Source organism: Elephas maximus, chromosome 14 (assembly GCF_024166365.1).
Source record: "Elephas maximus indicus isolate mEleMax1 chromosome 14, mEleMax1 primary haplotype, whole genome shotgun sequence".
Classification (NCBI taxonomy): Eukaryota; Metazoa; Chordata; class Mammalia; order Proboscidea; family Elephantidae; genus Elephas; species Elephas maximus.
In genome coordinates, this window is record NC_064832.1 from 2,819,669 (window position 1) to 2,845,774 (window position 26,106).

Below are 26,106 nucleotides of genomic sequence, written 5' to 3' on the forward strand. Positions count from 1 at the left end.
ACTTTGCCTGCACGCATGGAAACCGCCTCTCTCCACGAATGCCTTCACCTGCTAGGAAACACACGATGTCACTCAGCCAAGGGAGAGCACAGGCAAAGTCAACTGAAGCCCCCATTTTCAAGATTTTGCCTTCTGCTGCTCCACAGCCTCCGGTGGCACACCGCATGTGCGTCACTTCTCGGTAGACAAGGCCGAGATCCGGGCATCCAGGGCCCCAGCCGTCCAGAGTCTGCGCATGGCGGCATACGGATCACCTCTTTGCCACATACAGGAGGGAGGCCTGGGCCCTACACTGTCTCCGCTAGAGCTCCACGACCTCAGCTATTTTCCCTGACCTTTGGCCCGTGCCCTCGTGAGTGTGTGATCCCTAGTTACAATTCTTCTCCGACCACTCTCAATCTGCCACCTGCGGATACCTGAGCATGAAAATGAATATCTATCACTGGCTGCAGTGTCACAGGTCACTAGGTGTCTAGGCTCAGGCTGACCTTGGCTGTCTTCTGCCCAGGCAAGGAGCCTAATCCTTCCAAGGAAATCAGGACACGTGCTCACTGGCCAACATCCTTTCTTTTATCCACACAGCAGTCTACACGAGGGGTAAGAGGCCAGGGAGGCCCGGTGAAGGCTGAGTGCGGGGCCTAAGGCTTCTTTCCCAATCACCATGGAGACAGCCACCGCAAGGCTGGCCGGAACTTCTGACGGGGACGAGTCACAAACACTGAGCCAATAGGAGAGGTCCAGCCTAACCGGCCAGTTCCGCGGACCCCTCCGGTTTACTCATGGACAGACAACGGCCCCTTGCGTCTTTGGCCACAAAATCCAGGGCACCCAGGGAATAACTTCACAGTCGGCAACCCCTGATGTGGACACGTTCGACACACTGGGCCAGCAGGCAGGTACCTCCCTTCCACTTACGCTAGGATATCAGCAGGCAAGGCGCCCTTCCTCACCATCTATGGCCTCTCTGTATGTGTTCATTCAGAGGAATCTCTTCATTCTACCCCTGAGACACATGACAGGTGTGAGGGACCTGAGAGAGAGCCTAGAGATGGAACGGGGGAGGCTTCTGGCTGTACTGTTTCCCCGTGGGGACAGAATAGCAGGCAGTCTCTCTGGAAGGTCTTAGCTTCTGTTGATTGACATGCGCAATACGGTAGGGGCGGACCCTGGCCAGGTGGAGCTTGTGGGCAGACGCAACCTCTCTGGCGACGAATAATTCCGCTGCTGCTTTGTATGGTGAAAACCTCCCCCCGCCAAGTGGGATGGGTAGAGAACACTGATCCACACCCGCCAGGCGCCTTTCCTGGGACTAAAGATCCCAACATGGTCTCAACGTCGTCACCCTTTCAGCACACACCTTTCCTGCACACATAATCCTGCCTTTCTCCGTCAGGGCCCTATCCTACCAGCAAAAAAAGCAAGCCGCTCAAAAAGGCCGATGCCAGGGAAATCAAGGAAACACTGCCATTTTCCAAATTTTTGCTGTCTACATGTCCCCGCCTCCGGTGCAAGGCTGCATATTTGGCCGGGCTCCGAAGGCAGGGCCGAAATCCCGGCAGCCTGGGCCCCAGCAGTCCAATGCTCTATGGACGTGGGGGCACGGACGACCTGTTTGCCACATGCAGGTGGGATCCTTGGGCCCTTCACTGGCTCGCCATTCAGCTCCACGACGTCCACTACCGGCCCTGGCCTTTGCTTTGGCTGCTGCCCCATTGAACGTGTGCTCCGGAGCGATGTTTCTCCACCCACCACTATCATTCTGCCTCCAGGGGATATGTGAGTGTGGGAGTCACCATTTCTCACTGGCAGCAGTGTCACAAGTCACTAGACTTCCAGGTACCCGCTGACCTAGGCTGCCTTCTGCCCCAGGCAAGGTCCCGAATCCTTTATCCCAGATGCTGACACCTGGCCACTGGCGGACATTCATTTTTATCAACACAGAGGTCTGAGCGAGGGTCAGCGGGCCAGGTAGGTGAAGTCAAGGCCAGGTGGGCGGGATTAAGGCTTCTTTGCCATCACCCTAGAGAGAGTTCCCCGACCGGAAGAGTGGGCGGAGCTTACACCGGGCCTGGTGACTAGACTGAGCCAATGGCAGAGGTCCAGCCCGCCAGGGAGATGCCACAGGGCCCTCCATTGTGACCTATGACACCTAGTGGCCACAGGGTTGGAGCACACCCTGGGAAAGGCTACGCAGGCACAAGGGAGCCCCTGGTGTGGCCTGCTTCAGGGCAGTGGCAGAGCAGGCCAGGTACCTCTTTCCCACTTTCCTGAGGATATCAGTACGCAAGGCATCCCCACTCAGCATCTCTTGCCTCTCTCTCTCTCTGTCTCTCTCTGGATGTGTTCCTTCTCTGAAATCTCTTTCCTTCTCCCCCTGAGTCACTTCACAGCTTGGAGTGCCTGACAGAGGGCCTAGAGACAAAAGAGCGAAGGGGGAAGGCCTCTGGCTCTACTGGTTGCCCATGGGCAGAGAAGTTCTGGTAGTCTATCTGGAAGGTCTAGAGAGTAGTGATTGATTGGGGAGCAACATCACGGGCGGACCCTGGCCACGTGAAGCTTGCTGACATGTGGCAGCCTCTCTGGAGACTACTAATTCTGCTGATAACATTCTATGCAAATACTGGGTGAATGCCATGGGCAGAAAACCTTGACACATACCTGCCAGAGGCCTATTCTGGGTCTGAGGAGTCCACCCTGCTCTCCAGCAACTCATCATCTCAGCACACACTTTGCCTGCACGCATGGAAACCGCCTCTCTCCACGAATGCCTTCACCTGCTAGGAAACACACGATGTCACTCAGCCAAGGGAGAGCACAGGCAAAGTCAACTGAAGCCCCCATTTTCAAGATTTTGCCTTCTGCTGCTCCACAGCCTCCGGTGGCACACCGCATGTGCGTCACTTCTCGGTAGACAAGGCCGAGATCCGGGCATCCAGGGCCCCAGCCGTCCAGAGTCTGCGCATGGCGGCATACGGATCACCTCTTTGCCACATACAGGAGGGAGGCCTGGGCCCTACACTGTCTCCGCTAGAGCTCCACGACCTCAGCTATTTTCCCTGACCTTTGGCCCGTGCCCTCGTGAGTGTGTGATCCCTAGTTACAATTCTTCTCCGACCACTCTCAATCTGCCACCTGCGGATACCTGAGCATGAAAATGAATATCTATCACTGGCTGCAGTGTCACAGGTCACTAGGTGTCTAGGCTCAGGCTGACCTTGGCTGTCTTCTGCCCAGGCAAGGAGCCTAATCCTTCCAAGGAAATCAGGACACGTGCTCACTGGCCAACATCCTTTCTTTTATCCACACAGCAGTCTACACGAGGGGTAAGAGGCCAGGGAGGCCCGGTGAAGGCTGAGTGCGGGGCCTAAGGCTTCTTTCCCAATCACCATGGAGACAGCCACCGCAAGGCTGGCCGGAACTTCTGACGGGGACGAGTCACAAACACTGAGCCAATAGGAGAGGTCCAGCCTAACCGGCCAGTTCCGCGGACCCCTCCGGTTTACTCATGGACAGACAACGGCCCCTTGCGTCTTTGGCCACAAAATCCAGGGCACCCAGGGAATAACTTCACAGTCGGCAACCCCTGATGTGGACACGTTCGACACACTGGGCCAGCAGGCAGGTACCTCCCTTCCACTTACGCTAGGATATCAGCAGGCAAGGCGCCCTTCCTCACCATCTATGGCCTCTCTGTATGTGTTCATTCAGAGGAATCTCTTCATTCTACCCCTGAGACACATGACAGGTGTGAGGGACCTGAGAGAGAGCCTAGAGATGGAACGGGGGAGGCTTCTGGCTGTACTGTTTCCCCGTGGGGACAGAATAGCAGGCAGTCTCTCTGGAAGGTCTTAGCTTCTGTTGATTGACATGCGCAATACGGTAGGGGCGGACCCTGGCCAGGTGGAGCTTGTGGGCAGACGCAACCTCTCTGGCGACGAATAATTCCGCTGCTGCTTTGTATGGTGAAAACCTCCCCCCGCCAAGTGGGATGGGTAGAGAACACTGATCCACACCCGCCAGGCGCCTTTCCTGGGACTAAAGATCCCAACATGGTCTCAACGTCGTCACCCTTTCAGCACACACCTTTCCTGCACACATAATCCTGCCTTTCTCCGTCAGGGCCCTATCCTACCAGCAAAAAAAGCAAGCCGCTCAAAAAGGCCGATGCCAGGGAAATCAAGGAAACACTGCCATTTTCCAAATTTTTGCTGTCTACATGTCCCCGCCTCCGGTGCAAGGCTGCATATTTGGCCGGGCTCCGAAGGCAGGGCCGAAATCCCGGCAGCCTGGGCCCCAGCAGTCCAATGCTCTATGGACGTGGGGGCACGGACGACCTGTTTGCCACATGCAGGTGGGATCCTTGGGCCCTTCACTGGCTCGCCATTCAGCTCCACGACGTCCACTACCGGCCCTGGCCTTTGCTTTGGCTGCTGCCCCATTGAACGTGTGCTCCGGAGCGATGTTTCTCCACCCACCACTATCATTCTGCCTCCAGGGGATATGTGAGTGTGGGAGTCACCATTTCTCACTGGCAGCAGTGTCACAAGTCACTAGACTTCCAGGTACCCGCTGACCTAGGCTGCCTTCTGCCCCAGGCAAGGTCCCGAATCCTTTATCCCAGATGCTGACACCTGGCCACTGGCGGACATTCATTTTTATCAACACAGAGGTCTGAGCGAGGGTCAGCGGGCCAGGTAGGTGAAGTCAAGGCCAGGTGGGCGGGATTAAGGCTTCTTTGCCATCACCCTAGAGAGAGTTCCCCGACCGGAAGAGTGGGCGGAGCTTACACCGGGCCTGGTGACTAGACTGAGCCAATGGCAGAGGTCCAGCCCGCCAGGGAGATGCCACAGGGCCCTCCATTGTGACCTATGACACCTAGTGGCCACAGGGTTGGAGCACACCCTGGGAAAGGCTACGCAGGCACAAGGGAGCCCCTGGTGTGGCCTGCTTCAGGGCAGTGGCAGAGCAGGCCAGGTACCTCTTTCCCACTTTCCTGAGGATATCAGTACGCAAGGCATCCCCACTCAGCATCTCTTGCCTCTCTCTCTCTCTGTCTCTCTCTGGATGTGTTCCTTCTCTGAAATCTCTTTCCTTCTCCCCCTGAGTCACTTCACAGCTTGGAGTGCCTGACAGAGGGCCTAGAGACAAAAGAGCGAAGGGGGAAGGCCTCTGGCTCTACTGGTTGCCCATGGGCAGAGAAGTTCTGGTAGTCTATCTGGAAGGTCTAGAGAGTAGTGATTGATTGGGGAGCAACATCACGGGCGGACCCTGGCCACGTGAAGCTTGCTGACATGTGGCAGCCTCTCTGGAGACTACTAATTCTGCTGATAACATTCTATGCAAATACTGGGTGAATGCCATGGGCAGAAAACCTTGACACATACCTGCCAGAGGCCTATTCTGGGTCTGAGGAGTCCACCCTGCTCTCCAGCAACTCATCATCTCAGCACACACTTTGCCTGCACGCATGGAAACCGCCTCTCTCCACGAATGCCTTCACCTGCTAGGAAACACACGATGTCACTCAGCCAAGGGAGAGCACAGGCAAAGTCAACTGAAGCCCCCATTTTCAAGATTTTGCCTTCTGCTGCTCCACAGCCTCCGGTGGCACACCGCATGTGCGTCACTTCTCGGTAGACAAGGCCGAGATCCGGGCATCCAGGGCCCCAGCCGTCCAGAGTCTGCGCATGGCGGCATACGGATCACCTCTTTGCCACATACAGGAGGGAGGCCTGGGCCCTACACTGTCTCCGCTAGAGCTCCACGACCTCAGCTATTTTCCCTGACCTTTGGCCCGTGCCCTCGTGAGTGTGTGATCCCTAGTTACAATTCTTCTCCGACCACTCTCAATCTGCCACCTGCGGATACCTGAGCATGAAAATGAATATCTATCACTGGCTGCAGTGTCACAGGTCACTAGGTGTCTAGGCTCAGGCTGACCTTGGCTGTCTTCTGCCCAGGCAAGGAGCCTAATCCTTCCAAGGAAATCAGGACACGTGCTCACTGGCCAACATCCTTTCTTTTATCCACACAGCAGTCTACACGAGGGGTAAGAGGCCAGGGAGGCCCGGTGAAGGCTGAGTGCGGGGCCTAAGGCTTCTTTCCCAATCACCATGGAGACAGCCACCGCAAGGCTGGCCGGAACTTCTGACGGGGACGAGTCACAAACACTGAGCCAATAGGAGAGGTCCAGCCTAACCGGCCAGTTCCGCGGACCCCTCCGGTTTACTCATGGACAGACAACGGCCCCTTGCGTCTTTGGCCACAAAATCCAGGGCACCCAGGGAATAACTTCACAGTCGGCAACCCCTGATGTGGACACGTTCGACACACTGGGCCAGCAGGCAGGTACCTCCCTTCCACTTACGCTAGGATATCAGCAGGCAAGGCGCCCTTCCTCACCATCTATGGCCTCTCTGTATGTGTTCATTCAGAGGAATCTCTTCATTCTACCCCTGAGACACATGACAGGTGTGAGGGACCTGAGAGAGAGCCTAGAGATGGAACGGGGGAGGCTTCTGGCTGTACTGTTTCCCCGTGGGGACAGAATAGCAGGCAGTCTCTCTGGAAGGTCTTAGCTTCTGTTGATTGACATGCGCAATACGGTAGGGGCGGACCCTGGCCAGGTGGAGCTTGTGGGCAGACGCAACCTCTCTGGCGACGAATAATTCCGCTGCTGCTTTGTATGGTGAAAACCTCCCCCCGCCAAGTGGGATGGGTAGAGAACACTGATCCACACCCGCCAGGCGCCTTTCCTGGGACTAAAGATCCCAACATGGTCTCAACGTCGTCACCCTTTCAGCACACACCTTTCCTGCACACATAATCCTGCCTTTCTCCGTCAGGGCCCTATCCTACCAGCAAAAAAAGCAAGCCGCTCAAAAAGGCCGATGCCAGGGAAATCAAGGAAACACTGCCATTTTCCAAATTTTTGCTGTCTACATGTCCCCGCCTCCGGTGCAAGGCTGCATATTTGGCCGGGCTCCGAAGGCAAGGCCGAAATCCCGGCAGCCTGGGCCCCAGCAGTCCAATGCTCTATGGACGTGGGGGCACGGACGACCTGTTTGCCACATGCAGGTGGGATCCTTGGGCCCTTCACTGGCTCGCCATTCAGCTCCACGACGTCCACTACCGGCCCTGGCCTTTGCTTTGGCTGCTGCCCCATTGAACGTGTGCTCCGGAGCGATGTTTCTCCACCCACCACTATCATTCTGCCTCCAGGGGATATGTGAGTGTGGGAGTCACCATTTCTCACTGGCAGCAGTGTCACAAGTCACTAGACTTCCAGGTACCCGCTGACCTAGGCTGCCTTCTGCCCCAGGCAAGGTCCCGAATCCTTTATCCCAGATGCTGACACCTGGCCACTGGCGGACATTCATTTTTATCAACACAGAGGTCTGAGCGAGGGTCAGCGGGCCAGGTAGGTGAAGTCAAGGCCAGGTGGGCGGGATTAAGGCTTCTTTGCCATCACCCTAGAGAGAGTTCCCCGACCGGAAGAGTGGGCGGAGCTTACACCGGGCCTGGTGACTAGACTGAGCCAATGGCAGAGGTCCAGCCCGCCAGGGAGATGCCACAGGGCCCTCCATTGTGACCTATGACACCTAGTGGCCACAGGGTTGGAGCACACCCTGGGAAAGGCTACGCAGGCACAAGGGAGCCCCTGGTGTGGCCTGCTTCAGGGCAGTGGCAGAGCAGGCCAGGTACCTCTTTCCCACTTTCCTGAGGATATCAGTACGCAAGGCATCCCCACTCAGCATCTCTTGCCTCTCTCTCTCTCTGTCTCTCTCTGGATGTGTTCCTTCTCTGAAATCTCTTTCCTTCTCCCCCTGAGTCACTTCACAGCTTGGAGTGCCTGACAGAGGGCCTAGAGACAAAAGAGCGAAGGGGGAAGGCCTCTGGCTCTACTGGTTGCCCATGGGCAGAGAAGTTCTGGTAGTCTATCTGGAAGGTCTAGAGAGTAGTGATTGATTGGGGAGCAACATCACGGGCGGACCCTGGCCACGTGAAGCTTGCTGACATGTGGCAGCCTCTCTGGAGACTACTAATTCTGCTGATAACATTCTATGCAAATACTGGGTGAATGCCATGGGCAGAAAACCTTGACACATACCTGCCAGAGGCCTATTCTGGGTCTGAGGAGTCCACCCTGCTCTCCAGCAACTCATCATCTCAGCACACACTTTGCCTGCACGCATGGAAACCGCCTCTCTCCACGAATGCCTTCACCTGCTAGGAAACACACGATGTCACTCAGCCAAGGGAGAGCACAGGCAAAGTCAACTGAAGCCCCCATTTTCAAGATTTTGCCTTCTGCTGCTCCACAGCCTCCGGTGGCACACCGCATGTGCGTCACTTCTCGGTAGACAAGGCCGAGATCCGGGCATCCAGGGCCCCAGCCGTCCAGAGTCTGCGCATGGCGGCATACGGATCACCTCTTTGCCACATACAGGAGGGAGGCCTGGGCCCTACACTGTCTCCGCTAGAGCTCCACGACCTCAGCTATTTTCCCTGACCTTTGGCCCGTGCCCTCGTGAGTGTGTGATCCCTAGTTACAATTCTTCTCCGACCACTCTCAATCTGCCACCTGCGGATACCTGAGCATGAAAATGAATATCTATCACTGGCTGCAGTGTCACAGGTCACTAGGTGTCTAGGCTCAGGCTGACCTTGGCTGTCTTCTGCCCAGGCAAGGAGCCTAATCCTTCCAAGGAAATCAGGACACGTGCTCACTGGCCAACATCCTTTCTTTTATCCACACAGCAGTCTACACGAGGGGTAAGAGGCCAGGGAGGCCCGGTGAAGGCTGAGTGCGGGGCCTAAGGCTTCTTTCCCAATCACCATGGAGACAGCCACCGCAAGGCTGGCCGGAACTTCTGACGGGGACGAGTCACAAACACTGAGCCAATAGGAGAGGTCCAGCCTAACCGGCCAGTTCCGCGGACCCCTCCGGTTTACTCATGGACAGACAACGGCCCCTTGCGTCTTTGGCCACAAAATCCAGGGCACCCAGGGAATAACTTCACAGTCGGCAACCCCTGATGTGGACACGTTCGACACACTGGGCCAGCAGGCAGGTACCTCCCTTCCACTTACGCTAGGATATCAGCAGGCAAGGCGCCCTTCCTCACCATCTATGGCCTCTCTGTATGTGTTCATTCAGAGGAATCTCTTCATTCTACCCCTGAGACACATGACAGGTGTGAGGGACCTGAGAGAGAGCCTAGAGATGGAACGGGGGAGGCTTCTGGCTGTACTGTTTCCCCGTGGGGACAGAATAGCAGGCAGTCTCTCTGGAAGGTCTTAGCTTCTGTTGATTGACATGCGCAATACGGTAGGGGCGGACCCTGGCCAGGTGGAGCTTGTGGGCAGACGCAACCTCTCTGGCGACGAATAATTCCGCTGCTGCTTTGTATGGTGAAAACCTCCCCCCGCCAAGTGGGATGGGTAGAGAACACTGATCCACACCCGCCAGGCGCCTTTCCTGGGACTAAAGATCCCAACATGGTCTCAACGTCGTCACCCTTTCAGCACACACCTTTCCTGCACACATAATCCTGCCTTTCTCCGTCAGGGCCCTATCCTACCAGCAAAAAAAGCAAGCCGCTCAAAAAGGCCGATGCCAGGGAAATCAAGGAAACACTGCCATTTTCCAAATTTTTGCTGTCTACATGTCCCCGCCTCCGGTGCAAGGCTGCATATTTGGCCGGGCTCCGAAGGCAAGGCCGAAATCCCGGCAGCCTGGGCCCCAGCAGTCCAATGCTCTATGGACGTGGGGGCACGGACGACCTGTTTGCCACATGCAGGTGGGATCCTTGGGCCCTTCACTGGCTCGCCATTCAGCTCCACGACGTCCACTACCGGCCCTGGCCTTTGCTTTGGCTGCTGCCCCATTGAACGTGTGCTCCGGAGCGATGTTTCTCCACCCACCACTATCATTCTGCCTCCAGGGGATATGTGAGTGTGGGAGTCACCATTTCTCACTGGCAGCAGTGTCACAAGTCACTAGACTTCCAGGTACCCGCTGACCTAGGCTGCCTTCTGCCCCAGGCAAGGTCCCGAATCCTTTATCCCAGATGCTGACACCTGGCCACTGGCGGACATTCATTTTTATCAACACAGAGGTCTGAGCGAGGGTCAGCGGGCCAGGTAGGTGAAGTCAAGGCCAGGTGGGCGGGATTAAGGCTTCTTTGCCATCACCCTAGAGAGAGTTCCCCGACCGGAAGAGTGGGCGGAGCTTACACCGGGCCTGGTGACTAGACTGAGCCAATGGCAGAGGTCCAGCCCGCCAGGGAGATGCCACAGGGCCCTCCATTGTGACCTATGACACCTAGTGGCCACAGGGTTGGAGCACACCCTGGGAAAGGCTACGCAGGCACAAGGGAGCCCCTGGTGTGGCCTGCTTCAGGGCAGTGGCAGAGCAGGCCAGGTACCTCTTTCCCACTTTCCTGAGGATATCAGTACGCAAGGCATCCCCACTCAGCATCTCTTGCCTCTCTCTCTCTCTGTCTCTCTCTGGATGTGTTCCTTCTCTGAAATCTCTTTCCTTCTCCCCCTGAGTCACTTCACAGCTTGGAGTGCCTGACAGAGGGCCTAGAGACAAAAGAGCGAAGGGGGAAGGCCTCTGGCTCTACTGGTTGCCCATGGGCAGAGAAGTTCTGGTAGTCTATCTGGAAGGTCTAGAGAGTAGTGATTGATTGGGGAGCAACATCACGGGCGGACCCTGGCCACGTGAAGCTTGCTGACATGTGGCAGCCTCTCTGGAGACTACTAATTCTGCTGATAACATTCTATGCAAATACTGGGTGAATGCCATGGGCAGAAAACCTTGACACATACCTGCCAGAGGCCTATTCTGGGTCTGAGGAGTCCACCCTGCTCTCCAGCAACTCATCATCTCAGCACACACTTTGCCTGCACGCATGGAAACCGCCTCTCTCCACGAATGCCTTCACCTGCTAGGAAACACACGATGTCACTCAGCCAAGGGAGAGCACAGGCAAAGTCAACTGAAGCCCCCATTTTCAAGATTTTGCCTTCTGCTGCTCCACAGCCTCCGGTGGCACACCGCATGTGCGTCACTTCTCGGTAGACAAGGCCGAGATCCGGGCATCCAGGGCCCCAGCCGTCCAGAGTCTGCGCATGGCGGCATACGGATCACCTCTTTGCCACATACAGGAGGGAGGCCTGGGCCCTACACTGTCTCCGCTAGAGCTCCACGACCTCAGCTATTTTCCCTGACCTTTGGCCCGTGCCCTCGTGAGTGTGTGATCCCTAGTTACAATTCTTCTCCGACCACTCTCAATCTGCCACCTGCGGATACCTGAGCATGAAAATGAATATCTATCACTGGCTGCAGTGTCACAGGTCACTAGGTGTCTAGGCTCAGGCTGACCTTGGCTGTCTTCTGCCCAGGCAAGGAGCCTAATCCTTCCAAGGAAATCAGGACACGTGCTCACTGGCCAACATCCTTTCTTTTATCCACACAGCAGTCTACACGAGGGGTAAGAGGCCAGGGAGGCCCGGTGAAGGCTGAGTGCGGGGCCTAAGGCTTCTTTCCCAATCACCATGGAGACAGCCACCGCAAGGCTGGCCGGAACTTCTGACGGGGACGAGTCACAAACACTGAGCCAATAGGAGAGGTCCAGCCTAACCGGCCAGTTCCGCAGACCCCTCCAGTTTACTCATGGACAGACAACGGCCCCTTGCGTCTTTGGCCACAAAATCCAGGGCACCCAGGGAATAACTTCACAGTCGGCAACCCCTGATGTGGACACGTTCGACACACTGGGCCAGCAGGCAGGTACCTCCCTTCCACTTACGCTAGGATATCAGCAGGCAAGGCGCCCTTCCTCACCATCTATGGCCTCTCTGTATGTGTTCATTCAGAGGAATGTCTTCATTCTACCCCTGAGACACATGACAGGTATGAGGGACCTGAGAGAGAGCCTAGAGATGGAACGGGGGAGGCTTCTGGCTGTACTGCATCCCCGTGGGGACAGAATAGCAGGTAGTCTCTCTGGAAGGTCTTAGCTTCTGTTGATTGACATGCGCAATACGGTAGGGGCGGACCCTGGCCAGGTGGAGCTTGTGGGCAGACGCAACCTCTCTGGCGACGAATAATTCCGCTGCTGCTTTGTATGGTGAAAACCTCCCCCCGCCAAGTGGGATGGGTAGAGAACACTGATCCACACCCGCCAGGCGCCTTTCCTGGGACTAAAGATCCCAACATGGTCTCAACGTCGTCACCCTTTCAGCACACACCTTTCCTGCACACATAATCCTGCCTTTCTCCGTCAGGGCCCTATCCTACCAGCAAAAAAAGCAAGCCGCTCAAAAAGGCCGATGCCAGGGAAATCAAGGAAACACTGCCATTTTCCAAATTTTTGCTGTCTACATGTCCCCGCCTCCGGTGCAAGGCTGCATATTTGGCCGGGCTCCGAAGGCAGGGCCGAAATCCCGGCAGCCTGGGCCCCAGCAGTCCAATGCTCTATGGACGTGGGGGCACGGACGACCTGTTTGCCACATGCAGGTGGGATCCTTGGGCCCTTCCCTGGCTCGCCATTCAGCTCCACGACGTCCACTACCGGCCCTGGCCTTTGCTTTGGCTGCTGCCCCATTGAACGTGTGCTCCGGAGCGATGTTTCTCCACCCACCACTATCATTCTGCCTCCAGGGGATATGTGAGTGTGGGAGTCACCATTTCTCACTGGCAGCAGTGTCACAAGTCACTAGACTTCCAGGTACCCGCTGACCTAGGCTGCCTTCTGCCCCAGGCAAGGTCCCGAATCCTTTATCCCAGATGCTGACCTGGCCACTGGCGGACATTCATTTTTATCAACACAGAGGTCTGAGCGAGGGTCAGCGGGCCAGGTAGGTGAAGTCAAGGCCAGGTGGGCGGGATTAAGGCTTCTTTGCCATCACCCTAGAGAGAGTTCCCCGACCGGAAGAGTGGGCGGAGCTTACACCGGGCCTGGTGACTAGACTGAGCCAATGGCAGAGGTCCAGCCCGCCAGGCAGATGACACAGGGCCCTCCATTGTGACCTATGACACCTAGTGGCCACAGGGTTGGAGCACACCCTGGGAAAGGCTACGCAGGCACAAGGGAGCCCCTGGTGTGGCCTGCTTCAGGGCAGTGGCAGAGCAGGCCAGGTACCTCTTTCCCACTTTCCTGAGGATATCAGTACGCAAGGCATCCCCACTCAGCATCTCTTGCCTCTCTCTCTCTCTGTCTCTCTCTGGATGTGTTCCTTCTCTGAAATCTCTTTCCTTCTCCCCCTGAGTCACTTCACAGCTTGGAGTGCCTGACAGAGGGCCTAGAGACAAAAGAGCGAAGGGGGAAGGCCTCTGGCTCTACTGGTTGCCCATGGGCAGAGAAGTTCTGGTAGTCTATCTGGAAGGTCTAGAGAGTAGTGATTGATTGGGGAGCAACATCACGGGCGGACCCTGGCCACGTGAAGCTTGCTGACATGTGGCAGCCTCTCTGGAGACTACTAATTCTGCTGATAACATTCTATGCAAATACTGGGTGAATGCCATGGGCAGAAAACCTTGACACATACCTGCCAGAGGCCTATTCTGGGTCTGAGGAGTCCACCCTGGTCTCCAGCAACTCATCATCTCAGCACACACTTTGCCTGCACGCATGGAAACCGCCTCTCTCCACGAATGCCTTCACCTGCTAGGAAACACACGATGTCACTCAGCCAAGGGAGAGCACAGGCAAAGTCAACTGAAGCCCCCATTTTCAAGATTTTGCCTTCTGCTGCTCCACAGCCTCCGGTGGCACACCGCATGTGCGTCACTTCTCGGTAGACAAGGCCGAGATCCGGGCATCCAGGGCCCCAGCCGTCCAGAGTCTGCGCATGGCGGCATACGGATCACTTCTTTGCCACGTACAGGAGGGAGGCCTGGGCCCTACACTGTCTCCGCTAGAGCTCCACGACCTCAGCTATTTTCCCTGACCTTTGGCCCGTGCCCTCGTGAGTGTGTGATCCCTAGTTACAATTCTTCTCCGACCACTCTCAATCTGCCACCTGCGGATACCTGAGCATGAAAATGAATATCTATCACTGGCTGCAGTGTCACAGGTCACTAGGTGTCTAGGCTCAGGCTGACCTTGGCTGTCTTCTGCCCAGGCAAGGAGCCTAATCCTTCCAAGGAAATCAGGACACGTGCTCACTGGCCAACATCCTTTCTTTTATCCACACAGCAGTCTACACGAGGGGTAAGAGGCCAGGGAGGCCCGGTGAAGGCTGAGTGCGGGGCCTAAGGCTTCTTTCCCAATCACCATGGAGACAGCCACCGCAAGGCTGGCCGGAACTTCTGACGGGGACGAGTCACAAACACTGAGCCAATAGGAGAGGTCCAGCCTAACCGGCCAGTTCCGCAGACCCCTCCAGTTTACTCATGGACAGACAACGGCCCCTTGCGTCTTTGGCCACAAAATCCAGGGCACCCAGGGAATAACTTCACAGTCGGCAACCCCTGATGTGGACACGTTCGACACACTGGGCCAGCAGGCAGGTACCTCCCTTCCACTTACGCTAGGATATCAGCAGGCAAGGCGCCCTTCCTCACCATCTATGGCCTCTCTGTATGTGTTCATTCAGAGGAATCTTTTCATTCTACCCCTGAGACACATGACAGGTATGAGGGACCTGAGAGAGAGCCTAGAGATGGAACGGGGGAGGCTTCTGGCTGTACTGCTTCCCCGTGGGGACAGAATAGCAGGTAGTCTCTCTGGAAGGTCTTAGCTTCTGTTGATTGACATGCGCAATACGGTAGGGGCGGACCCTGGCCAGGTGGAGCTTGTGGGCAGACGCAACCTCTCTGGCGACGAATAATTCCGCTGCTGCTTTGTATGGTGAAAACCTCCCCCCGCCAAGTGGGATGGGTAGAGAACACTGATCCACACCCGCCAGGCGCCTTTCCTGGGACTAAAGATCCCAACATGGTCTCAACGTCGTCACCCTTTCAGCACACACCTTTCCTGCACACATAATCCTGCCTTTCTCCGTCAGGGCCCTATCCTACCAGCAAAAAAAGCAAGCCGCTCAAAAAGGCCGATGCCAGGGAAATCAAGGAAACACTGCCATTTTCCAAATTTTTGCTGTCTACATGTCCCCGCCTCCGGTGCAAGGCTGCATATTTGGCCGGGCTCCGAAGGCAGGGCCGAAATCCCGGCAGCCTGGGCCCCAGCAGTCCAATGCTCTATGGACGTGGGGGCACGGACGACCTGTTTGCCACATGCAGGTGGGATCCTTGGGCCCTTCCCTGGCTCGCCATTCAGCTCCACGACGTCCACTACCGGCCCTGGCCTTTGCTTTGGCTGCTGCCCCATTGAACGTGTGCTCCGGAGCGATGTTTCTCCACCCACCACTATCATTCTGCCTCCAGGGGATATGTGAGTGTGGGAGTCACCATTTCTCACTGGCAGCAGGGTCACAAGTCACTAGACTTCCAGGTACCCGATGACCTAGGCTGCCTTCTGCCCCAGGCAAGGTCCCGAATCCTTTATCCCAGATGCTGACACCTGGCCACTGGCGGACATTCATTTTTATCAACACAGAGGTCTGAGCGAGGGTCAGCGGGCCAGGTAGGTGAAGTCAAGGCCAGGTGGGCGGGATTAAGGCTTCTTTGCCATCACCCTAGAGAGAGTTCCCCGACCGGAAGAGTGGGCGGAGCTTACACCGGGCCTGGTGACTAGACTGAGCCAATGGCAGAGGTCCAGCCCGCCAGGGAGATGCCACAGGGCCCTCCATTGTGACCTATGACACCTAGTGGCCACAGGGTTGGAGCACACCCTGGGAAAGGCTACGCAGGCACAAGGGAGCCCCTGGTGTGGCCTGCTTCAGGGCAGTGGCAGAGCAGGCCAGGTACCTCTTTCCCACGTTCCTGAGGATATCAGTACGCAAGGCATCCCCACTCAGCATCTCTTGCCTCTCTCTCTCTCTGTCTCTCTCTGGATGTGTTCCTTCTCTGAAATCTCTTTCCTTCTCCCCCTGAGTCACTTCACAGCTTGGAGTGCCTGACAGAGGGCCTAGAGACAAAAGAGCAAAGGGGGAAGGCCTCTGGCTCTACTGGTTGCCCATGGGCAGAGAAGTTCTGGTAGTCTATCTGGAAGGTCTAGAGAGTAGTGATTGATTGGGGAGCAACATCACTGGCGGACCCTGGCCACGTGAAGCTTGCTGACATGTGGCAGCCTCTCTGGAGACTACTAATTCTGCTGATAACATTCTATGCAAATACTGGGTGAATGCCATGGGCAGAAAACCTTGACACATACCTGCCAGAGGCCTATTCTGGGTCTGAGGAGTCCACCCTGGTCTCCAGCAACTCATCATCTCAGCACACACTTTGCCTGCACGCATGGAAACCGCCTCTCTCCACGAATGCCTTCACCTGCTAGGAAACACACGATGTCACTCAGCCAAGGGAGAGCACAGGCAAAGTCAACTGAAGCCCCCATTTTCAAGAGTTTGCCTTCTGCTGCTCCACAGCCTCCGGTGGCACACCGCATGTGCGTCACTTCTCGGTAGACAAGGCCGAGATCCGGGGATCCAGGGCCCCAGCCGTCCAGAGTCTGCGCATGGCGGCATATGGATCACCTCTTTGCCACGTACAGGAGGGAGTCCTGGGCCCTACACTGTCTCCGCTAGAGCTCCACGCCCTCAGCTATTTTCCCTGACCTTTGGCCCGTGCCCTCGTGAGTATGTGATCCCTAGTTACAATTCTTCTCCGACCACTCTCAATCCGCCACCTGCGGATACCTGAGCATGAAAATGAATATCTATCACTGGCTGCAGTGTCACAGGTCACTAGGTGTCTAGGCTCAGGCTGACCTTGGCTGTCTTCTGCCCAGGCAAGGAGCCTAATCCTTCCAAGGAAATCAGGACACGTGCTCACTGGCCAACATCCTTTCTTTTATCCACACAGCAGTCTACACGAGGGGTAAGAGGCCAGGGAGGCCCGGTGAAGGCTGAGTGCGGGGTCTAAGGCTTCTTTCCCAATCACCATGGAGACAGCCACCGCAAGGCTGGCCGGAACTTCTGACGGGGACGAGTCACAAACACTGAGCCAATAGGAGAGGTCCAGCCTAACCGGCCAGTTCCGCAGACCCCTCCAGTTTACTCATGGACAGACAACGGCCCCTTGCATCTTTGGCCACAAAATCCAGGGCACCCAGGGAATAACTTCACAGTCGGCAACCCCTGATGTGGACACGTTCGACACACTGGGCCAGCAGGCAGGTACCTCCCTTCCACTTACGCTAGGATATCAGCAGGCAAGGCGCCCTTCCTCACCATCTATGGCCTCTCTGTATGTGTTCATTCAGAGGAATCTCTTCATTCTACCCGAGACACATGACAGGTATGAGGGACCTGAGAGAGAGCCTAGAGATGGAACGGGGGAGGCTTCTGGCTGTACTGCTTCCCCGTGGGGACAGAATAGCAGGTAGTCTCTCTGGAAGGTCTTAGCTTCTGTTGATTGACATGCACAATACGGTAGGGGCGGACCCTGGCCAGGTGGAGCTTGTGGGCAGAGGCAACCTCTCCGGCGATGAATAATTCCGCTGCTGCTTTGTATGGTGAAAACCTCCCCCCGCCAAGTGGGATGGGTAGAGAACACTGACCCACACCCGCCAGGCACCTTTCCTGGGACTAAAGATCCCAACATGGTCTCAACGTCGTCACCCTTTCAGCACACACCTTTCCTGCACACATAATCCTGCCTTTCTCCGTCAGGGCCCTATCCTACCAGCAAAAAAAGCAAGCCGCTCAAAAAGGCCGATGCCAGGGAAATCAAGGAAACACTGCCATTTTCCAAATTTTTGCTGTCTACATGTCTCTGCCTCCGGTGCAAGGCTGCATATTTGGCCGGGCTCCGAAGGCAGGGCCGAAATCCCGGCAGCCTGGGCCCCAGCAGTCCAATGCTCTATGGACGTGGGGGCACGGACGACCTGTTTGCCACATGCAGGTGGGATCCTTGGGCCCTTCACTGGCTCGCCATTCAGCTCCACGACGTCCACTACCGGCCCTGGCCTTTGCTTTGGCTGCTGCCCCATTGAACGTGTGCTCCGGAGCGATGTTTCTCCACCCACCACTATCATTCTGCCTCCAGGGGATATGTGAGTGTGGGAGTCACCATTTCTCACTGGCAGCAGTGTCACAAGTCACTAGACTTCCAGGTACCCGCTGACCTAGGCTGCCTTCTGCCCCAGGCAAGGTCCCGAATCCTTTATCCCAGATGCTGACACCTGGCCACTGGCGGACATTCATTTTTATCAACACAGAGGTCTGATCGAGGGTCAGCGGGCCAGGTAGGTGAAGTCAAGGCCAGGTGGGCAGGTTTAAGGCTTCTTTGCCATCACCATAGAGAGAGTTCTCCGACCGGAAGAGTGGGCGGAGCTTACACCGGGCCTGGTGACTAGACTGAGCCACTGGCAGAGGTCCAACCCGCCAGGCAGATGCCACAGGGCTCTCCATTGTGACCTATGACACCTAGTGGCCACAGGGTTGGAGCACACCCTGGGAAAGGCTACGCAGGCACAAGGGAGCCCCTGGTGTGGACTGCTTCAGGGTAGTGGCAGAGCAGGCCAGGTACCTCTTTCCCACTTTCCTAAGGATATCAGTACGCAAGGCATCCCCACTCAGCATCTCTTGCCTCTCTCTCTCTCTGTCTCTCTCTGGATGTGTTCCTTCTCTGAAATCTCTTTCCTTCTCCCCCTGAGTCACTTCACAGCTTGGAGTGCCTGACAGAGGGCCTAGAGACAAAAGAGCAAAGGGGGAAGGCCTCTGGCTCTACTGGTTGCCCATGGGCAGAGAAGTTCTGGTAGTCTATCTGGAAGGTCTAGAGAGTAGTGATTGATTGGGGAGCAACATCACTGGCGGACCCTGGCCACGTGAAGCTTGCTGACATGTGGCAGCCTCTCTGGAGACTACTAATTCTGCTGATAACATTCTATGCAAATACTGGGTGAATGCCATGGGCAGAAAACCTTGACACATACCTGCCAGAGGCCTATTCTGGGTCTGAGGAGTCCACCCTGGTCTCCAGCAACTCATCATCTCAGCACACACTTTGCCTGCACGCATGGAAACCGCCTCTCTCCACGAATGCCTTCACCTGCTAGGAAACACACGATGTCACTCAGCCAAGGGAGAGCACAGGCAAAGTCAACTGAAGCCCCCATTTTCAAGAGTTTGCCTTCTGCTGCTCCACAGCCTCCGGTGGCACACCGCATGTGCGTCACTTCTCGGTAGACAAGGCCGAGATCCGGGGATCCAGGGCCCCAGCCGTCCAGAGTCTGCGCATGGCGGCATATGGATCACCTCTTTGCCACGTACAGGAGGGAGGCCTGGGCCCTACACTGTCTCCGCTAGAGCTCCACGCCCTCAGCTATTTTCCCTGACCTTTGGCCCGTGCCCTCGTGAGTATGTGATCCCTAGTTACAATTCTTCTCCGACCACTCTCAATCCGCCACCTGCGGATACCTGAGCATGAAAATGAATATCTATCACTGGCTGCAGTGTCACAGGTCACTAGGTGTCTAGGCTCAGGCTGACCTTGGCTGTCTTCTGCCCAGGCAAGGAGCCTAATCCTTCCAAGGAAATCAGGACACGTGCTCACTGGCCAACATCCTTTCTTTTATCCACACAGCAGTCTACACGAGGGGTAAGAGGCCAGGGAGGCCCGGTGAAGGCTGAGTGCGGGGCCTAAGGCTTCTTTCCCAATCACCATGGAGACAGCCACCGCAAGGCTGGCCGGAACTTCTGACGGGGACGAGTCACAAACACTGAGCCAATAGGAGAGGTCCAGCCTAACCGGCCAGTTCCGCAGACCCCTCCAGTTTACTCATGGACAGACAACGGCCCCTTGCATCTTTGGCCACAAAATCCAGGGCACCCAGGGAATAACTTCACAGTCGGCAACCCCTGATGTGGACACGTTCGACACACTGGGCCAGCAGGCAGGTACCTCCCTTCCACTTACGCTAGGATATCAGCAGGCAAGGCGCCCTTCCTCACCATCTATGGCCTCTCTGTATGTGTTCATTCAGAGGAATCTCTTCATTCTACCCGAGACACATGACAGGTATGAGGGACCTGAGAGAGAGCCTAGAGATGGAACGGGGGAGGCTTCTGGCTGTACTGCTTCCCCGTGGGGACAGAATAGCAGGTAGTCTCTCTGGAAGGTCTTAGCTTCTGTTGATTGACATGCACAATACGGTAGGGGCGGACCCTGGCCAGGTGGAGCTTGTGGGCAGAGGCAACCTCTCCGGCGATGAATAATTCCGCTGCTGCTTTGTATGGTGAAAACCTCCCCCCGCCAAGTGGGATGGGTAGAGAACACTGACCCACACCCGCCAGGCACCTTTCCTGGGACTAAAGATCCCAACATGGTCTCAACGTCGTCACCCTTTCAGCACACACCTTTCCTGCACACATAATCCTGCCTTTCTCCGTCAGGGCCCTATCCTACCAGCAAAAAAAGCAAGCCGCTCAAAAAGGCCGATGCCAGGGAAATCAAGGAAACACTGCCATTTTCCAAATTTTTGCTGTCTACATGTCTCTGCCTCCGGTGCAAGGCTGCATATTTGGCCGGGCTCCGAAGGCAGGGCCGAAATCCCGGCAGCCTGGGCCCCAGCAGTCCAATGCTCTATGGACGTGGGGGCACGGACGACCTGTTTGCCACATGCAGGTGGGATCCTTGGGCCCTTCCCTGGCTCGCCATTCAGGTCCACGACGTCCACTACCGGCCCTGGCCTTTGCTTTGGCTGCTGCCCCATTGAACGTGTGCTCCGGAGCGATGTTTCTCCACCCACCACTATCATTCTGCCTCCAGGGGATATGTGAGTGTGGGAGTCACCATTTCTCACTGGCAGCAGGGTCACAAGTCACTAGACTTCCAGGTACCCGCTGACCTAGGCTGCCTTCTGCCCCAGGCAAGGTCCCGAATCCTTTATCCCAGATGCTGACACCTGGCCACTGGCGGACATTCATTTTTATCAACACAGAGGTCTGAGCGAGGGTCAGCGGGCCAGGTAGGTGAAGTCAAGGCCAGGTGGGCGGGATTAAGGCTTCTTTGCCATCACCCTAGAGAGAGTTCCCCGACCGGAAGAGTGGGCGGAGCTTACACCGGGCCTGGTGACTAGACTGAGCCAATGGCAGAGGTCCAGCCCGCCAGGCAGATGCCACAGGGCCCTCCATTGTGACCTATGACACCTAGTGGCCACAGAGTTGGAGCACACCCTGGGAAAGGCTACGCAGGCACAAGGGAGCCCCTGGTGTGGCCTGCTTCAGGGCAGTGGCAGAGCAGGCCAGGTACCTCTTTCCCACTTTCCTGAGGATATCAGTATGCAAGGCATCCCCACTCAGCATCTCTTGCCTCTCTCTCTCTCTGTCTCTCTCTGGATGTGTTCCTTCTCTGAAATCTCTTTCCTTCTCCCCCTGAGTCACTTCACAGCTTGGAGTGCCTGACAGAGGGCCTAGAGACAAAAGAGCGAAGGGGGAAGGCCTCTGGCTCTACTGGTTGCCCATGGGCAGAGAAGTTCTGGTAGTCTATCTGGAAGGTCTAGAGAGTAGTGATTGATTGGGGAGCAACATCACTGGCGGACCCTGGCCAGGTGAAGCTTGCTGACATGTGGCAGCCTCTCTGGAGACTACTAATTCTGCTGATAACATTCTATGCAAATACTGGGTGAATGCCATGGGCAGAAAACCTTGACACATACCTGCCAGAGGCCTATTCTGGCTCTGAGGAGTCCACCCTGGTCTCCAACAACTCATCATCTCAGCACACACTTTGCCTGCACGCATGGAAACCGCCTATCTCCACGAATGCCTTCACCTGCTAGGAAACACACGATGTCACTCAGCCAGGGGAGAGCACAGGCAAAGTCAACTGAAGCCCCCATTTTCAAGAGTTTGCCTTCTGCTGCTCCACAGCCTCCGGTGGCACACCGCATGTGCGTCACTTCTCGGTAGACAAGGCCGAGATCCGGGCATCCAGGGTCCCAGCCGTCCAGAGTCTGCGCATGGCGGCATATGGATCACCTCTTTGCCACGTACAGGAGGGAGGCCCGGGCCCTACACTGTCTCCGCTAGAGCTCCACGACCTCAGCTATTTTCCCTGACCTTTGGCCCGTGCCCTCGTGAGTGTGTGATCCCTAGTTACAATTCTTCTCCGACCACTCTCAATCTCCCACCTGCGGATACCTGAGCATGAAAATGAATATCTATCACTGGCTGCAGTGTCACAGGTCACTAGGTGTCTAGGCTCAGGCTGACCTTGGCTGTCTTCTGCCCAGGCAAGGAGCCTAATCCTTCCAAGGAAATCAGGACACGTGCTCACTGGCCAACATCCTTTCTTTTATCCACACAGCAGTCTAGATGAGGGGAAAGAGGCCAGGGAGGCCCGGTGAAGGCTGAGTGCGGGGCCTAAGGCTTCTTTCCCAATCACCATGGAGACAGCCACCGCAAGGCTGGCCGGAACTTCTGACGGGGACGAGTCACAAACACTGAGCCAATAGGAGAGGTCCAGCCTAACCGGCCAGTTCCGCAGACCCCTCCAGTTTACTCATGGACAGACAACGGCCCCTTGCGTCTTTGGCCACAAAATCCAGGGCACCCAGGGAATAACTTCACAGTCGGCAACCCCTGATGTGGACACGTTCGACACACTGGGCCAGCAGGCAGGTACCTCCCTTCCACTTACGCTAGGATATCAGCAGGCAAGGCGCCCTTCCTCAGCATCTATGGCCTCTCTGTATGTGTTCATTCAGAGGAATCTCTTCATTCTACCCCTGAGACACATGACAGGTATGAGGGACCTGAGAGAGAGCCTAGAGATGGAACGGGGGAGGCTTCTGGCTGTACTGCTTCCCCGTGGGGACAGAATAGCAGGTAGTCTCTCTGGAAGGTCTTAGCTTCTGTTGATTGACATGCGCAATACGGTAGGTGCGGACCCTGGCCAGGTGGAGCTTGTGGGCAGATGCAACCTCTCCGGCGACGAATAATTCCGCTGCTGCTTTGTATGGTGAAAACCTCCACCCGCCAAGTGGGATGGGTAGAGAACACTGATCCACACCCGCCAGGCGCCTTTCCTGGGACTAAAGATCCCAACATGGTCTCAACGTCGTCACCCTCTCAGCACACACCTTTCCTGCACACATAATCCTGCCTTTCTCCGTCAGTGCCCTATCCTACCAGCAAAAAAAGCAAGCCGCTCAAAAAGGCCGATGCCAGGGAAATCAAGGAAACACTGCCTTTTTCCAAATTTTTGCTGTCTACATGTCCCCGCCTCCGGTGCAAGGCTGCATATTTGGCCGGGCTCCGAAGGCAGGGCCGAAATCCCGGCAGCCTGGGCCCCAGCAGTCCAATGCTCTATGGACGTGGGGGCACGGACGACCTGTTTGCCACATGCAGGTGGGATCCTTGGGCCCTTCCCTGGCTCGCCATTCAGCTCCACGACGTCCACTACCGGCCCTGGCCTTTGCTTTGGCTGCTGCCCCATTGAACGTGTGCTCCGGAGCGATGTTTCTCCACCCACCACTATCATTCTCCCTCCAGGGGATATGTGAGTGTGGGAGTCACCATTTCTCACTGGCAGCAGGGTCACAAGTCACTAGACTTCCAGGTACCCGCTGACCTAGGCTGCCTTCTGCCCCAGGCAAGGTCCCGAATCCTTTATCCCAGATGCTGACACCTGGCCACTGGCGGACATTCATTTTTATCAACACAGAGGTCTGAGCGAGGGTCAGCGGGCCAGGTAGGTGAAGTCAAGGCCAGGTGGGCGGGATTAAGGCTTCTTTGCCATCACCCTAGAGAGAGTTCCCCGACCGGAAGAGTGGGCGGAGCTTACACCGGGCCTGGTGACTAGACTGAGCCAATGGCAGAGGTCCAGCCCGCCAGGCAGATGCCACAGGGCCCTCCATTGTGACCTATGACACCTAGTGGCCACAGGGTTGGAGCACACCCTGGGAAAGGCTACGCAGGCACAAGGGAGCCCCTGGTGTGGCCTGCTTCAGGGCAGTGGCAGAGCAGGCCAGGTACCTCTTTCCCACTTTCCTGAGGATATCAGTACGCAAGGCATCCCCACTCAGCATCTCTTGCCTCTCTCTCTCGCTGTCTCTCTCTGGATGTGTTCCTTCTCTGAAATCTCTTTCCTTCTCCCCCTGAGTCACTTCACAGCTTGGAGTGCCTGACAGAGGGCCTAGAGACAAAAGAGCGAAGGGGGAAGGCCTCTGGCTCTACTGGTTGCCCATGGGCAGAGAAGTTCTGGTAGTCTATCTGGAAGGTCTAGAGAGTAGTGATTGATTGGGGAGCAACATCACGGGCGGACCCTGGCCACGTGAAGCTTGCTGACATGTGGCAGCCTCTCTGGAGACTACTAATTCTGCTGATAACATTCTATGCAAATACTGGGTGAATGCCATGGGCAGAAAACCTTGACACATACCTGCCAGAGGCCTATTCTGGCTCTGAGGAGTCCACCCTGGTCTCCAGCAACTCATCATCTCAGCACACACTTTGCCTGCACGCATGGAAACCGCCTCTCTCCACGAATGCCTTCACCTGCTAGGAAACACACGATGTCACTCAGCCAAGGGAGAGAGAGCACAGGCAAAGTCAACTGAAGCCCCCATTTTCAAGATTTTGCCTTCTGCTGCTCCACAGCCTCCGGTGGCACACCGCATGTGCGTCACTTCTCGGTAGACAAGGCCGAGATCCGGGGATCCAGGGCCCCAGCCGTCCAGAGTCTGCGCATGGCGGCATACGGACCACCTCTTTGCCACGTACAGGAGGGAGGCCTGGACCCTACACTGTCTCCGCTAGAGCTCCACGACCTCAGCTATTTTCCCTGACCTTTGGCCCGTGCCCTCGTGAGTATGTGATCCCTAGTTACAATTCTTCTCCGACCACTCTCAATCTGCCACCTGCGGATACCTGAGCATGAAAATGAATATCTATCACTGGCTGCAGTGTCACAGGTCACTAGGTGTCTAGGCTCAGGCTGACCTTGGCTGTCTTCTGCCCAGACAAGGAGCCTAATCCTTCCAAGGAAATCAGGACACGTGCTCACTGGCCAACATCCTTTCTTTTATCCACACAGCACTCTACACGAGGGGTAAGAGGCCAGGGAGGCCCGGTGAAGGCTGAGTGCGGGGCCTAAGGCTTCTTTCCCAATCACCATGGAGACAGCCACCGCAAGGCTGGCCGGAACTTCTGACGGGGACGAGTCACAAACACTGAGCCAATAGGAGAGGTCCAGCCTAACCAGCCAGTTCCGCAGACCCCTCCAGTTTACTCATGGACAGACAACGGCCCCTTGCGTCTTTGGCCACAAAATCCAGGGCACCCAGGGAATAACTTCACAGTCGGCAACCCCTGATGTGGACACGTTCGACACACTGGGCCAGCAGGCAGGTACCTCCCTTCCACTTACGCTAGGATATCAGCAGGCAAGGCGCCCTTCCTCACCATCTATGGCCTCTCTGTATGTGTTCATTCAGAGGAATCTCTTCATTCTACCCCTGAGACACATGACAGGTATGAGGGACCTGAGAGAGAGCCTAGAGATGGAACGGGGGAGGCTTCTGGCTGTACTGCTTCCCCGTGGGGACAGAATAGCAGGTAGTCTCTCTGGAAGGTCTTAGCTTCTGTTGATTGACATGCACAATACGGTAGGGGCGGACCCTGGCCAGGTGGAGCTTGTGGGCAGATGCAACCTCTCCGGCGACGAATAATTCCGCTGCTGCTTTCTATGGTGAAAACCTCCACCCGCCAAGTGGGATGGGTAGAGAACACTGATCCACACCCGCCAGGCGCCTTTCCTGGGACTAAAGATCCCAACATGGTCTCAACGTCGTCACCCTCTCAGCACACACCTTTCCTGCACACATAATCCTGCCTTTCTCCGTCAGTGCCCTATCCTACCAGCAAAAAAAGCAAGCCGCTCAAAAAGGCCGATGCCAGGGAAATCAAGGAAACACTGCCATTTTCCAAATTTTTGCTGTCTACATGTCCCCGCCTCCGGTGCAAGGCTGCATATTTGGCCGGGCTCCGAAGGCAGGGCCGAAATCCCGGCAGCCTGGGCCCCAGCAG